Genomic DNA, 17,885 nt, shown 5'->3' with positions numbered 1-17,885 from the left:
ACCTCGAAAGAGACTTATATTCTTTTATTTTCAACAGCTTCGATTTGCATCCAAGTTATTGAAATGCCTTTTTCTTTTTAAACTCTTTATATTGGAAAATTCATTTAAAAGAAATTCCTTTTCTGTAGCATCAAACATTTTTTAAAGATTGCAACGAATGCTTCTTTACACACTTCCAAGGAGCCTTGCACCGGCCTGATTTCTTTCACACAAAATTAGGCAGCACGGAATCATTTCGGCATTAAGCATTTTGCTGGTTAGATGCCACTTAATAGCCAAACAAAAATAATTTATTATTTTAACTGTTTCAGTGTTTAGAATCAAAGATAATTTTTTCGAACATTCCTAAAATTTTATGACACTCTCGTTGATCGGGCGCGTTTTCAGTCATTTACTTGGAGTCTATTGGTGGTACTTCTTTCAAAGTTAAGAAGCCGGTAGACTGTGCATCATTATATTACAATAAATAATGGAACTAATAATACAAGTTTAAAAGACTACTCACTATATGGACTGCCATTTGTTTTGCCGTGATTCCCTTATAATGGTTATGATTTGTTGCAAGCCATCTACACTCCGATGCCAATTATGTATGTAGAATTAACGCGTTAGACCGCATGGCTATGTTCACTATAACGAAATAACAGTTTATGTTATATGATTTAATAAGCTTTTATGTTAAGATTCATGTTCACTTATTTTATTATAATTTTGTTATTATTTGAATTATAAACAATATTCTACGAAACCACTTCATAAAAAACAAGAAATTTTGTTGAAATTGTGGAACATAACGAGATTGATCAGTGGACCAAGGACGATAAAAAATATAATCCAGTTTCCAAAGGATTTTAAATGACTAGGTACTTGAAACACTTAAAATGTCCTAGTCCCCGCGATTGATACCAGGGAGACAACAATGCGAATGTTAAACCGCTCTTATACAAATGGACCGGTGCTAGAAGAAAATCAGGAAAATTGGGACCGTTGGTGAAGTAAGGTTGGGTCAATGAAAAACGTTGGAATTAAATGGAATGAGGATGAATATTCTCTGGCATTAAACCCTGGAAATTCAAAAAAGTGATAGTCTTGGACAAAATTCCTTAGAAAATATAAAATATAACATACTATAGGAATCATTTGAAAAACAACACAAAATATATGACACGGCAGCATCAGGAAATAAATAAGGGTTATCCTGGATGGTTATCATATGATAAGGAAACTTCAAAATGCTGGCAAGCGTGATCCGATAGGGTCTATTTTCAATACAAAACGTCTGATGAGTATTTCAAATGCCTACAAGTACATCATATGGTGGAAGGTATTTCAAACTTCGAACAGAAGCAATAGCAGAAAAAAAACACAAGCCCGCAAAGAGAGACAAAACAATAGTTATACACAGCAAAAATATATACCGTAGTTTTTCGATTTCACGAAGTATATGTCAGTCCAGTTCGTTAAATTGAAAAATTCTTTAAGCCGACTACTAGCTATAAGAAGGCTTGTCCACTCAAAGACTTTTGAAATAACAATTCTTACATGAGTTAACAAATAAATAAATGGAAGTGGTATACATATACATTGATTGCATGTTATTGATTATACACATTTTTAAATATGTTCTACAACATCATCATGCTTAATTCTCAGTTGTTCATCTGATAATAAAAATATATAATCGTGTGGGAATGAAAAATGAAAACTTTGTGAATTAAACTATAATGGTTTTAGTCAATAATGTAGCTTATGAATAGTCACGGTTTTCGTCCGTGCGTATATAAAACTTTTTATTGTTTTTAAAAATATAATTTGCTTGCCACTAATAACTGAACTTAAAATTTATCGCAAACCTTGTTATAAGGATAATAACTGTGTTTTATAGCGATAATGGTAAAGTAGCACCACATTTGTGAACTTATTTGATGTATAACACGGGTATTTTTAAGCATGACGTTCTAAGCTTCAAATTTTAGTACCGTTTTTTTGGTTTTCCCCATCAAATTACAGTCAATATTTATGTTCATATGGTTATGCTTGCTTCCTGTTCATTTCTTAAAGTAGTGGAAAGTTAAGTGGTTAAAATGGCTACGGTCAGTAAACTATGCAATAGTTAGAGACCTAATCCCTTCGCGAGTTATCGTGCGCACCAGCTAGATAGACACACGGACATATACCCCTCCATCGACTCCAAATATCATGAAACGTATTTGGTCTATAGAGACCTAAATTCTAAAAACGTTATTTCGGTGAGACACGTATCAAATGATATGAATCCTCTGTAGTTATATGGCTGAGGGTATAAAGAGGCATGAACTTGTAAATATTCCTATAAATTTAAATTTTTGTTAAAGTTAAATTTTGGTATGGAGCTCTAATCCCATGTTTGCAAAATAGTTATTAGTGGTCAAAGATTACCACAATAAAGTCGACTTCAACAGTTGGTTCTTTTTCGATTTCTTTTTCTCTATGACTGAATTAATGAGCTCCTCATTAAGATCACATGAATCTTCTTCTATCGTCCTGAACTGGACATTTGAACTTGACTGTACTTATAAAATTAAACAAACGTTTGTTTTTTCGTAATGGTGAACTTTATCATATATCATAATAATATAATATCATAATATCAAAATTCAGCTTTCTGAAAATTTTTGCACTCTCAAATGTCTATTTTACTTGGGTAACTTTCAAGTAAAGTAGGTTCCGCCTCTGGTGTTTTGTGAACAGTATGCTGTTGCGCCTTATGGCATTTTTTACAGGAGCGTGTATTTTAGTTATGTGTATTTGATTCAATCAAAAAAAAAAACAAATTATGATTTATTATGGGTTTCGCCTTTCGGCATTTCTGGTGACGATATATGTTATTATTAGGTAATGTCCGATTACGTGAATTGGTTCATTAAAAATAATATTTTATATACATTGATCAAGAAAATTGAACTATGATTCATTTTAGAATATAAATGTCTCTTAAAAATATAGGCATAGATTGATATTTTCACAAATTTAAACAAATTGGTTGAAAAAGTGGTTATACTCAAATAATTTCAGTATTTAAACAATATTCCAACATACAAACAACATTTTTTCTATTTTAATATGTCCTCTTTGTCCGATCGTGTAGGCTACAGTCAAGAAAGCCATTATAATGAAATTATTTTCCACTATTAACCGAAAAGATTGTAGTTTTAAATAAAAAAAGATCTTTGAGAAAATATTGAGTAGCCCTTTAAAAAGATTTAAAAAACTAATTGGCGGATCTTGTAGTTTGATATGAAAAGCCGTTAACAATGAATAAGTTGTCTCAATGTTATACGTAAATAAGTTGTCTCTTTAAATATCGATTTTCAAGATATTTGTTTACAGAGAGTTGTAATTGTCGGATGCAGCATACAATTTTGTAAGCGCAACAGAAATCATGTTCTAAAAATCGTTCATGTGCTCGCAAAACAGTAAGAAGTAAGAATTTGGCTTGCGTCGAATAAAGCAAGGTTTCAAATGAGATGTGTCAATAACAAGGCGTTCCTAGAAACTATTAAACATTTTATATAAAGGAATCTCAAACACGATTCTAAAACAAGGAAAGAATGCTTATACATTAGTTAAACTCTGCGCCCATTCTTTCAAAGATCCGTGAGGAAATATTGTACTGATGTCTACTATTACATTTCACCGCTCATTAATCTACTACAAGGCCTGCATTCAATCCACACCACAGTGTACGTACATTGTGCCATTAGCTCAAATCAAAGATAAGCTCAAATTAGTAAGATATCATTTAAATAACTTTAATAATAATGTGCAGAAATGGGACTAAGAGTGTGCGTTACTGCATCCGCAATTTAAAATTCGCTTTTCTGTAAATAACGTATTAATACCAATGTTCGTCTATTTGCCTAAACGAAAACACGATAAAGGTAGATCTGTTGAACAATTATAATATCAGTAATAAGTAAGTTTCTGGTGAGAGAATAAAAACTCTTAACTAGCAAACTTGAATTGAGTTAGTTCAGAATAAAGAATTACTTTCTTTGTTTTTCAAACTAATTCACATAGAACCTCGAAAGAGACTTAATATTGTTTTATTTCAACAGCTTCCGATTTGCATCCAAGTTATTGAAATGCCTTTTTCTTTTTAAACTTCTTTATATTGGAAAATTCATTTAAAAGAAATTCCTTTTCTGTAGCATCAAACATTTTTTAAAAGATTGCAACGAATGCTTCTTTACACACTTCCAAGGAGCCTTGCACCGGCCTGATTTCTTTCACACAAAATTAGGCAGCACGGAATCATTTCGGCATTAAACATTTTGCTGGTTAGATGCCACTTAATAGCCAAACAAAAATAATTTATTATTTTAACTGTTTCAGTGTTTAGAATCAAAGATAATTTTTTCGAACATTCCTAAAATTTTATGACACTCTCGTTGATCGGGCGCGTTTTCAGTCATTTACTTGGAGTCTATTAGTGGTACTTCTTTCAAAGTTAAGAAGCCGGTAGACTATGCATCATTATATTACAATAAATAAATGGAACTAATAATACAAGTTTAAAAGACTACTCACTATATGGACTGCCATTTGTTTTGCCGTGATTCCCTTATAATGGTTATGATTTGCTGCAAGCCATCTACACTCCGATGCCAATTATGTATGTAGAATTAACGCGTTAGACCGCATGGCTATGTTCACTATAACGAAATAACAGTTTATGTTATATGATTTAATAAGCTTTTATGTTAAGATTCATGTTCACTTATTTTATTATAATTTTGTTATTATTTGAATTATAAACAATATTCTACGAAACCACTTCATAAAAAACAAGAAATTTTGTTGAAATTGTGGAACATAACGAGATTGATCAGTGGACCAAGGACGATAAAAAATATAATCCAGTTTCCAAAGGATTTTAAATGACTAGGTACTTGAAACACTTAAAATGTCCTAGTCCCCGCGATTGATACCAGGGAGACAACAATGCGAATGTTAAACCGCTCTTATACAAATGGATCGGTGCTAGAAGAAAATCAGGAAAATTGGGACCGTTGGTGAAGTAAGGTTGGGTCAATGAAAAACGTTGGAATTAAATGGAATGAGGATGAAATATTCTCTGGCATTAAACCCTGGAAATTCAAAAAAGTGATAGTCTTGGACAAAATTCCTTAGAAAATATAAAATATAACATACTATAGGAATCATTTGAAAAACAACACAAAATATATGACACGGCAGCATCAGGAAATAAATAAGGGTTATCCTGGATGGTTATCCTATGATAAGGAAACTTCAAAATGCTGGCAAGCGTGATCCGATAGGGTCCATTTTCAATACAAAACGTCTGATGAGTATTTCAAATGCCTACAAGTACATCATATGGTGGAAGGTATTTCAAACTTCGAACAGAAGCAATAGCAGAAAAAAAACACAAGCCCGCAAAGAGAGACAAAACAATAGTTATACACAGCAAAAATATATACCGTAGTTTTTCGATTTCACGAAGTATATGTCAGTCCAGTTCGTTAAATTGAAAAATTCTTTAAGCCGACTACTAGCTATAAGAAGGCTTGTCCACTCAAAGACTTTTGAAATAACAATTCTTACATGAGTTAACAAATAAATAAATGGAAGTGGTATACATATACATTGATTGCATGTTATTGATTATACACATTTTTAAATATGTTCTACAACATCATCATGCTTAATTCTCAGTTGTTCATCTGATAATAAAAATATATAATCGTGTGGGAATGAAAAGTGGAAACTTTGTGAATTAAACTATAATGGTTTTAGTCAATAATGTAGCTTATGAATAGTCACGGTTTTCGTCCGTGCGTATATAAAACTTTTCAAAACTTTTTATTGTTTTTAAAAATATAATTTGCTTGCCACTAATAACTGAACTTAAAATTTATCGCAAACCTTGTTATAAGGATAATAACTGTGTTTTATAGCGATAATGGTAAAGTAGCACCACATTTGTGAACTTATTTGATGTATAACACGGGTATTTTTAAGCATGACGTTCTAAGCTTCAAATTTTAGTACCGTTTTTTTGGTTTTCCCCATCAAATTACAGTCAATATTTATGTTCATATGGTTATGCTTGCTTCCTGTTCATTTCTTAAAGTAGTGGAAAGTTAAGTGGTTAAAATGGCTACGGTCAGTAAACTATGCAATAGTTAGAGACCTAATCCCTTCGCGAGTTATCGTGCGCACCAGCTAGATAGACACACGGACATATACCCCTCCATCGACTCCAAATATCATGAAACGTATTTGGTCTATAGAGACCTAAATTCTAAAAACGTTATTTCGGTGAGACACGTATCAAATGATATGAATCCTCTGTAGTTATATGGCTGAGGGTATAAAGAGGCATGAACTTGTAAATATTCCTATAAATTTAAATTTTTGTTAAAGTTAAATTTTGGTATGGAGCTCTAATCCCATGTTTGCAAAATAGTTATTAGTGGTCAAAGATTACCACAATAAAGTCGACTTCAACAGTTGGTTCTTTTTCGATTTCTTTTTCTCTATGACTGAATTAATGAGCTCCTCATTAAGATCACATGAATCTTCTTCTATCGTCCTGAACTGGACATTTGAACTTGACTGTACTTATAAAATTAAACAAACGTTTGTTTTTTCGTAATGGTGAACTTTATCTCCATATCAAAATTCAGCTTTCTGAAAATTTTTGCACTCTCAAATGTCTATTTTACTTGGGTAACTTTCAAGTAAAGTAGGTTCCGCCTCTGGTGTTTTGTGAACAGTATGCTGTTGCGCCTTATGGCATTTTTTACAGGAGCGTGTATTTTAGTTATGTGTATTTGATTCAATCAAAAAAAAAAAAAAACAAATTATGATTTATTATGGGTTTCGCCTTTCGGCATTTCTGGTGACGATATATGTTATTATTAGGTAATGTCCGATTACGTGAATTGGTTCATTAAAAATAATATTTTATATACATTGATCAAGAAAATTGAACTATGATTCATTTTAGAATATAAATGTCTCTTAAAAATATAGGCATGGATTGATATTTTCACAAATTTAAACAAATTGGTTGAAAAAGTGGTTATACTCAAATAATTTCAGTATTTAAACAATATTCCAACATACAAACAACATTTTTTCTATTTTAATATGTCCTCTTTGTCCGTCGTGTAGGCTACAGTCAAGAAAGCCATTATAATCAAATTATTTTCCACTATTAACCGGAAAGATTGTAGTTTTAAATAAAAAAAGATCTTTGAGAAAATATTGAGTAGCCCTTTAAAAAGATTTAAAAAACTAATTGGCGGATCTTGTAGTTTGATATGAAAAGCCGTTAACAATGAATAAGTTGTCTCAATGTTATACGTAAATAAGTTGTCTCTTTAAATATCGATTTTCAAGATATTTGTTTACAGAGAGTTGTAATTGTCGGATGCAGCATACAATTTTGTAAGCGCAACAGAAATCATGTTCTAAAAATCGTTCATGTGCTCGCAAAACAGTAAGAAGTAAGAATTTGGCTTGCGTCGAATAAAGCAAGGTTTCAAATGAGATGTGTCAATAACAAGGCGTTCCTAGAAACTATTAAACATTTTATATAAAGGAATCTCAAACACGATTCTAAAACAAGGAAAGAATGCTTATACATTAGTTAAACTCTGCGCCCATTCTTTCAAAGATCCGTGAGGAAATATTGTACTGATGTCTACTATTACATTTCACCGCTCATTAATCTACTACAAGGCCTGCATTCAATCCACACCACAGTGTACGTACATTGTGCCATTAGCTCAAATCAAAGATAAGCTCAAATTAGTAAGATATCATTTAAATAACTTTAATAATAATGTGCAGAAATGGGACTAAGAGTGTGCGTTACTGCATCCGCAATTTAAAATTCGCTTTTCTGTAAATAACGTATTAATACCAATGTTCGTCTATTTGCCTAAACGAAAACACGATAAAGGTAGATCTGTTGAACAATTATAATATCAGTAATAAGTAAGTTTCTGGTGAGAGAATAAAAACTCTTAACTAGCAAACTTGAATTGAGTTAGTTCAGAATAAAGAATTACTTTCTTTGTTTTTCAAACTAATTCACATAGAACCTCGAAAGAGACTTAATATTCTTTTATTTCAACAGCTTCCGATTTGCATCCAAGTTATTGAAATGCCTTTTTCTTTTTAAACTTCTTTATATTGGAAAATTCATTTAAAAGAAATTCCTTTTCTGTAGCATCAAACATTTTTTAAAAGATTGCAACGAATGCTTCTTTACACACTTCCAAGGAGCCTTGCACCGGCCTGATTTCTTTCACACAAAATTAGGCAGCACGGAATCATTTCGGCATTAAGCATTTTGCTGGTTAGATGCCACTTAATAGCCACACAAAAATAATTTATTATTTTAACTGTTTCAGTGTTTAGAATCAAAGATAATTTTTTCGAACATTCCTAAAATTTTATGACACTCTCGTTGATCGGGCGCGTTTTCAGTCATTTACTTGGAGTCTATTGGTGGTACTTCTTTCAAAGTTAAGAAGCCGGTAGACTGTGCATCATTATATTACAATAAATAAATGGAACTAATAATACAAGTTTAAAAGACTACTCACTATATGGACTGCCATTTGTTTTGCCGTGATTCCCTTATAATGGTTATGATTTGTTGCAAGCCATCTACACTCCGATGCCAATTATGTATGTAGAATTAACGCGTTAGACCGCATGGCTATGTTCACTATAACGAAATAACAGTTTATGTTATATGATTTAATAAGCTTTTATGTTAAGATTCATGTTCACTTATTTTATTATAATTTTGTTATTATTTGAATTATAAACAATATTCTACGAAACCACTTCATAAAAAACAAGAAATTTTGTTGAAATTGTGGAACATAACGAGATTGATCAGTGGACCAAGGACGATAAAAAATATAATCCAGTTTCCAAAGGATTTTAAATGACTAGGTACTTGAAACACTTAAAATGTCCTAGTCCCCGCGATTGATACCAGGGAGACAACAATGCGAATGTTAAACCGCTCTTATACAAATGGACCGGTGCTAGAAGAAAATCAGGAAAATTGGGACCGTTGGTGAAGTAAGGTTGGGTCAATGAAAAACGTTGGAATTAAATGGAATGAGGATGAAATATTCTCTGGCATTAAACCCTGGAAATTCAAAAAAGTGATAGTCTTGGACAAAATTCCTTAGAAAATATAAAATATAACATACTATAGGAATCATTTGAAAAACAACACAAAATATATGACACGGCAGCATCAGGAAATAAATAAGGGTTATCCTGGATGGTTATCATATGATAAGGAAACTTCAAAATGCTGGCAAGCGTGATCCGATAGGGTCTATTTTCAATACAAAACGTCTGATGAGTATTTCAAATGCCTACAAGTACATCATATGGTGGAAGGTATTTCAAACTTCGAACAGAAGCAATAGCAGAAAAAAAACACAAGCCCGCAAAGAGAGACAAAACAATAGTTATACACAGCAAAAATATATACCGTAGTTTTTCGATTTCACGAAGTATATGTCAGTCCAGTTCGTTAAATTGAAAAATTCTTTAAGCCGACTACTAGCTATAAGAAGGCTTGTCCACTCAAAGACTTTTGAAATAACAATTCTTACATGAGTTAACAAATAAATAAATGGAAGTGGTATACATATACATTGATTGCATGTTATTGATTATACACATTTTTAAATATGTTCTACAACATCATCATGCTTAATTCTCAGTTGTTCATCTGATAATAAAAATATATAATCGTGTGGGAATGAAAAATGAAAACTTTGTGAATTAAACTATAATGGTTTTAGTCAATAATGTAGCTTATGAATAGTCACGGTTTTCGTCCGTGCGTATATAAAACTTTTTATTGTTTTTAAAAATATAATTTGCTTGCCACTAATAACTGAACTTAAAATTTATCGCAAACCTTGTTATAAGGATAATAACTGTGTTTTATAGCGATAATGGTAAAGTAGCACCACATTTGTGAACTTATTTGATGTATAACACGGGTATTTTTAAGCATGATGTTCTAAGCTTCAAATTTTAGTACCGTTTTTTTGGTTTTCCCCATCAAATTACAGTCAATATTTATGTTCATATGGTTATGCTTGCTTCCTGTTCATTTCTTAAAGTAGTGGAAAGTTAAGTGGTTAAAATGGCTACGGTCAGTAAACTATGCAATAGTTAGAGACCTAATCCCTTCGCGAGTTATCGTGCGCACCAGCTAGATAGACACACGGACATATACCCCTCCATCGACTCCAAATATCATGAAACGTATTTGGTCTATAGAGACCTAAATTCTAAAAACGTTATTTCGGTGAGACACGTATCAAATGATATGAATCCTCTGTAGTTATATGGCTGAGGGTATAAAGAGGCATGAACTTGTAAATATTCCTATAAATTTAAATTTTTGTTAAAGTTAAATTTTGGTATGGAGCTATAATCCCATGTTTGCAAAATAGTTATTAGTGGTCAAAGATTACCACAATAAAGTCGACTTCAACAGTTGGTTCTTTTTCGATTTCTTTTTCTCTATGACTGAATTAATGAGCTCCTCATTAAGATCACATGAATCTTCTTCTATCGTCCTGAACTGGACATTTGAACTTGACTGTACTTATAAAATTAAACAAACGTTTGTTTTTTCGTAATGGTGAACTTTATCATATATCATAATAATATAATATCATAATATCAAAATTCAGCTTTCTGAAAATTTTTGCACTCTCAAATGTCTATTTTACTTGGGTAACTTTCAAGTAAAGTAGGTTCCGCCTCTGGTGTTTTGTGAACAGTATGCTGTTGCGCCTTATGGCATTTTTTACAGGAGCGTGTATTTTAGTTATGTGTTTTCGATTCAATCAAAAAAAAAAAAAACAAATTATGATTTATTATGGGTTTCGCCTTTCGGCATTTCTGGTGACGATATATGTTATTATTAGGTAATGTCCGATTACGTGAATTGGTTCATTAAAAATAATATTTTATATACATTGATCAAGAAAATTGAACTATGATTCATTTTAGAATATAAATGTCTCTTAAAAATATAGGCATAGATTGATATTTTCACAAATTTAAACAAATTGGTTGAAAAAGTGGTTATACTCAAATAATTTCAGTATTTAAACAATATTCCAACATACAAACAACATTTTTTCTATTTTAATATGTCCTCTTTGTCCGTCGTGTAGGCTACAGTCAAGAAAGCCATTATAATGAAATTATTTTCCACTATTAACCGGAAAGATTGTAGTTTTAAATAAAAAAAGATCTTTGAGAAAATATTGAGTAGCCCTTTAAAAAGATTTAAAAAACTAATTGGCGGATCTTGTAGTTTGATATGAAAAGCCGTTAACAATGAATAAGTTGTCTCAATGTTATACGTAAATAAGTTGTCTCTTTAAATATCGATTTTCAAGATATTTGTTTACAGAGAGTTGTAATTGTCGGATGCAGCATACAATTTTGTAAGCGCAACAGAAATCATGTTCTAAAAATCGTTCATGTGCTCGCAAAACAGTAAGAAGTAAGAATTTGGCTTGCGTCGAATAAAGCAAGGTTTCAAATGAGATGTGTCAATAACAAGGCGTTCCTAGAAACTATTAAACATTTTATATAAAGGAATCTCAAACACGATTCTAAAACAAGGAAAGAATGCTTATACATTAGTTAAACTCTGCGCCCATTCTTTCAAAGATCCGTGAGGAAATATTGTACTGATGTCTACTATTACATTTCACCGCTCATTAATCTACTACAAGGCCTGCATTCAATCCACACCACAGTGTACGTACATTGTGCCATTAGCTCAAATCAAAGATAAGCTCAAATTAGTAAGATATCATTTAAATAACTTTAATAATAATGTGCAGAAATGGGACTAAGAGTGTGCGTTACTGCATCCGCAATTTAAAATTCGCTTTTCTGTAAATAACGTATTAATACCAATGTTCGTCTATTTGCCTAAACGAAAACACGATAAAGGTAGATCTGTTGAACAATTATAATATCAGTAATAAGTAAGTTTCTGGTGAGAGAATAAAAACTCTTAACTAGCAAACTTGAATTGAGTTAGTTCAGAATAAAGAATTACTTTCTTTGTTTTTCAAACTAATTCACATAGAACCTCGAAAGAGACTTAATATTCTTTTATTTCAACAGCTTCCGATTTGCATCCAAGTTATTGAAATGCCTTTTTCTTTTTAAACTTCTTTATATTGGAAAATTCATTTAAAAGAAATTCCTTTTCTGTAGCATCAAACATTTTTTAAAAGATTGCAACGAATGCTTCTTTACACACTTCCAAGGAGCCTTGCACCGGCCTGATTTCTTTCACACAAAATTAGGCAGCACGGAATCATTTCGGCATTAAACATTTTGCTGGTTAGATGCCACTTAATAGCCAAACAAAAATAATTTATTATTTTAACTGTTTCAGTGTTTAGAATCAAAGATAATTTTTTCGAACATTCCTAAAATTTTATGACACTCTCGTTGATCGGGCGCGTTTTCAGTCATTTACTTGGAGTCTATTAGTGGTACTTCTTTCAAAGTTAAGAAGCCGGTAGACTGTGCATCATTATATTACAATAAATAAATGGAACTAATAATACAAGTTTAAAAGACTACTCACTATATGGACTGCCATTTGTTTTGCCGTGATTCCCTTATAATGGTTATGATTTGCTGCAAGCCATCTACACTCCGATGCCAATTATGTATGTAGAATTAACGCGTTAGACCGCATGGCTATGTTCACTATAACGAAATAACAGTTTATGTTATATGATTTAATAAGCTTTTATGTTAAGATTCATGTTCACTTATTTTATTATAATTTTGTTATTATTTGAATTATAAACAATATTCTACGAAACCACTTCATAAAAAACAAGAAATTTTGTTGAAATTGTGGAACATAACGAGATTGATCAGTGGACCAAGGACGATAAAAAATATAATCCAGTTTCCAAAGGATTTTAAATGACTAGGTACTTGAAACACTTAAAATGTCCTAGTCCCCGCGATTGATACCAGGGAGACAACAATGCGAATGTTAAACCGCTCTTATACAAATGGATCGGTGCTAGAAGAAAATCAGGAAAATTGGGACCGTTGGTGAAGTAAGGTTGGGTCAATGAAAAACGTTGGAATTAAATGGAATGAGGATGAAATATTCTCTGGCATTAAACCCTGGAAATTCAAAAAAGTGATAGTCTTGGACAAAATTCCTTAGAAAATATAAAATATAACATACTATAGGAATCATTTGAAAAACAACACAAAATATATGACACGGCAGCATCAGGAAATAAATAAGGGTTATCCTGGATGGTTATCCTATGATAAGGAAACTTCAAAATGCTGGCAAGCGTGATCCGATAGGGTCCATTTTCAATACAAAACGTCTGATGAGTATTTCAAATGCCTACAAGTACATCATATGGTGGAAGGTATTTCAAACTTCGAACAGAAGCAATAGCAGAAAAAAAACACAAGCCCGCAAAGAGAGACAAAACAATAGTTATACACAGCAAAAATATATACCGTAGTTTTTCGATTTCACGAAGTATATGTCAGTCCAGTTCGTTAAATTGAAAAATTCTTTAAGCCGACTACTAGCTATAAGAAGGCTTGTCCACTCAAAGACTTTTGAAATAACAATTCTTACATGAGTTAACAAATAAATAAATGGAAGTGGTATACATATACATTGATTGCATGTTATTGATTATACACATTTTTAAATATGTTCTACAACATCATCATGCTTAATTCTCAGTTGTTCATCTGATAATAAAAATATATAATCGTGTGGGAATGAAAAGTGAAAACTTTGTGAATTAAACTATAATGGTTTTAGTCAATAATGTAGCTTATGAATAGTCACGGTTTTCGTCCGTGCGTATATAAAACTTTTTATTGTTTTTAAAAATATAATTTGCTTGCCACTAATAACTGAACTTAAAATTTATCGCAAACCTTGTTATAAGGATAATAACTGTGTTTTATAGCGATAATGGTAAAGTAGCACCACATTTGTGAACTTATTTGATGTATAACACGGGTATTTTTAAGCATGACGTTCTAAGCTTCAAATTTTAGTACCGTTTTTTTGGTTTTCCCCATCAAATTACAGTCAATATTTATGTTCATATGGTTATGCTTGCTTCCTGTTCATTTCTTAAAGTAGTGGAAAGTTAAGTGGTTAAAATGGCTACGGTCAGTAAACTATGCAATAGTTAGAGACCTAATCCCTTCGCGAGTTATCGTGCGCACCAGCTAGATAGACACACGGACATATACCCCTCCATCGACTCCAAATATCATGAAACGTATTTGGTCTATAGAGACCTAAATTCTAAAAACGTTATTTCGGTGAGACACGTATCAAATGATATGAATCCTCTGTAGTTATATGGCTGAGGGTATAAAGAGGCATGAACTTGTAAATATTCCTATAAATTTAAATTTTTGTTAAAGTTAAATTTTGGTATGGAGCTCTAATCCCATGTTTGCAAAATAGTTATTAGTGGTCAAAGATTACCACAATAAAGTCGACTTCAACAGTTGGTTCTTTTTCGATTTCTTTTTCTCTATGACTGAATTAATGAGCTCCTCATTAAGATCACATGAATCTTCTTCTATCGTCCTGAACTGGACATTTGAACTTGACTGTACTTATAAAATTAAACAAACGTTTGTTTTTTCGTAATGGTGAACTTTATCTCCATATCAAAATTCAGCTTTCTGAAAATTTTTGCACTCTCAAATGTCTATTTTACTTGGGTAACTTTCAAGTAAAGTAGGTTCCGCCTCTGGTGTTTTGTGAACAGTATGCTGTTGCGCCTTATGGCATTTTTTACAGGAGCGTGTATTTTAGTTATGTGTATTTGATTCAATCAAAAAAAAAAAACAAATTATGATTTATTATGGGTTTCGCCTTTCGGCATTTCTGGTGACGATATATGTTATTATTAGGTAATGTCCGATTACGTGAATTGGTTCATTAAAAATAATATTTTATATACATTGATCAAGAAAATTGAACTATGATTCATTTTAGAATATAAATGTCTCTTAAAAATATAGGCATAGATTGATATTTTCACAAATTTAAACAAATTGGTTGAAAAAGTGGTTATACTCAAATAATTTCAGTATTTAAACAATATTCCAACATACAAACAACATTTTTTCTATTTTAATATGTCCTCTTTGTCCGATCGTGTAGGCTACAGTCAAGAAAGCCATTATAATGAAATTATTTTCCACTATTAACCGAAAAGATTGTAGTTTTAAATAAAAAAAGATCTTTGAGAAAATATTGAGTAGCCCTTTAAAAAGATTTAAAAAACTAATTGGCGGATCTTGTAGTTTGATATGAAAAGCCGTTAACAATGAATAAGTTGTCTCAATGTTATACGTAAATAAGTTGTCTCTTTAAATATCGATTTTCAAGATATTTGTTTACAGAGAGTTGTAATTGTCGGATGCAGCATACAATTTTGTAAGCGCAACAGAAATCATGTTCTAAAAATCGTTCATGTGCTCGCAAAACAGTAAGAAGTAAGAATTTGGCTTGCGTCGAATAAAGCAAGGTTTCAAATGAGATGTGTCAATAACAAGGCGTTCCTAGAAACTATTAAACATTTTATATAAAGGAATCTCAAACACGATTCTAAAACAAGGAAAGAATGCTTATACATTAGTTAAACTCTGCGCCCATTCTTTCAAAGATCCGTGAGGAAATATTGTACTGATGTCTACTATTACATTTCACCGCTCATTAATCTACTACAAGGCCTGCATTCAATCCACACCACAGTGTACGTACATTGTGCCATTAGCTCAAATCAAAGATAAGCTCAAATTAGTAAGATATCATTTAAATAACTTTAATAATAATGTGCAGAAATGGGACTAAGAGTGTGCGTTACTGCATCCGCAATTTAAAATTCGCTTTTCTGTAAATAACATATTAATACCAATGTTCGTCTATTTGCCTAAACGAAAACACGATAAAGGTAGATCTGTTGAACAATTATAATATCAGTAATAAGTAAGTTTCTGGTGAGAGAATAAAAACTCTTAACTAGCAAACTTGAATTGAGTTAGTTCAGAATAAAGAATTACTTTCTTTGTTTTTCAAACTAATTCACATAGAACCTCGAAAGAGACTTAATATTCTTTTATTTCAACAGCTTCCGATTTGCATCCAAGTTATTGAAATGCCTTTTTCTTTTTAAACTTCTTTATATTGGAAAATTCATTTAAAAGAAATTCCTTTTCTGTAGCATCAAACATTTTTTAAAAGATTGCAACGAATGCTTCTTTACACACTTCCAAGGAGCCTTGCACCGGCCTGATTTCTTTCACACAAAATTAGGCAGCACGGAATCATTTCGGCATTAAGCATTTTGCTGGTTAGATGCCACTTAATAGCCAAACAAAAATAATTTATTATTTTAACTGTTTCAGTGTTTAGAATCAAAGATAATTTTTTCGAACATTCCTAAAATTTTATGACACTCTCGTTGATCGGGCGCGTTTTCAGTCATTTACTTGGAGTCTATTGGTGGTACTTCTTTCAAAGTTAAGAAGCCGGTAGACTGTGCATCATTATATTACAATAAATAAATGGAACTAATAATACAAGTTTAAAAGACTACTCACTATATGGACTGCCATTTGTTTTGCCGTGATTCCCTTATAATGGTTATGATTTGTTGCAAGCCATCTACACTCCGATGCCAATTATGTATGTAGAATTAACGCGTTAGACCGCATGGCTATGTTCACTATAACGAAATAACAGTTTATGTTATATGATTTAATAAGCTTTTATGTTAAGATTCATGTTCACTTATTTTATTATAATTTTGTTATTATTTGAATTATAAACAATATTCTACGAAACCACTTCATAAAAAACAAGAAATTTTGTTGAAATTGTGGAACATAACGAGATTGATCAGTGGACCAAGGACGATAAAAAATATAATCCAGTTTCCAAAGGATTTTAAATGACTAGGTACTTGAAACACTTAAAATGTCCTAGTCCCCGCGATTGATACCAGGGAGACAACAATGCGAATGTTAAACCGCTCTTATACAAATGGACCGGTGCTAGAAGAAAATCAGGAAAATTGGGACCGTTGGTGAAGTAAGGTTGGGTCAATGAAAAACGTTGGAATTAAATGGAATGAGGATGAAATATTCTCTGGCATTAAACCCTGGAAATTCAAAAAAGTGATAGTCTTGGACAAAATTCCTTAGAAAATATAAAATATAACATACTATAGGAATCATTTGAAAAACAACACAAAATATATGACACGGCAGCATCAGGAAATAAATAAGGGTTATCCTGGATGGTTATCCTATGATAAGGAAACTTCAAAATGCTGGCAAGCGTGATCCGATAGGGTCCATTTTCAATACAAAACGTCTGATGAGTATTTCAAATGCCTACAAGTACATCATATGGTGGAGGGTATTTCAAACTCCGAACAGAAGCAATAGCAGAAAAAAAAACACAAGCCCGCAAAGAGAGACAAAACAATAGTTATACACAGCAAAAATATATACCGTAGTTTTTCGATTTCACGAAGTATATGTCAGTCCAGTTCGTTAAATTGAAAAATTCTTTAAGCCGACTACTAGCTATAAGAAGGCTTGTCCACTCAAAGACTTTTGAAATAACAATTCTTACATGAGTTAACAAATAAATAAATGGAAGTGGTATACATATACATTGATTGCATGTTATTGATTATACACATTTTTAAATATGTTCTACAACATCATCATGCTTAATTCTCAGT

The 17,885-nt window shown here is 31.7% G+C and overlaps 1 long non-coding RNA gene across 1 annotated transcript in view; it reads right to left on the bottom strand.

Annotated features, from left to right (window-relative positions):
• Positions 1 to 528: 528 nt before the first annotated feature.
• Positions 529 to 17,885, bottom strand: part of LOC131803773 (uncharacterized) — a 29,312-nt gene continuing 11,955 nt past the window's right edge. Inside the window, exons 3-7 of the long non-coding RNA XR_009342760.1 lie at positions 16,735 to 16,859; positions 12,692 to 12,816; positions 8,625 to 8,749; positions 4,570 to 4,694; positions 529 to 630 (exon numbers count right to left, since the gene is read on the bottom strand). This is a non-coding gene — a long non-coding RNA (uncharacterized LOC131803773). The remainder of the gene's footprint in view (positions 631 to 4,569; positions 4,695 to 8,624; positions 8,750 to 12,691; positions 12,817 to 16,734; positions 16,860 to 17,885) is intronic.

Source organism: Musca domestica, unplaced genomic scaffold (assembly GCF_030504385.1).
Source record: "Musca domestica strain aabys unplaced genomic scaffold, Musca_domestica.polishedcontigs.V.1.1 33, whole genome shotgun sequence".
NCBI classification, from domain to species: domain Eukaryota; kingdom Metazoa; phylum Arthropoda; class Insecta; order Diptera; family Muscidae; genus Musca; species Musca domestica.
This window is presented reverse-complemented; position numbering and strand designations above follow the sequence as displayed.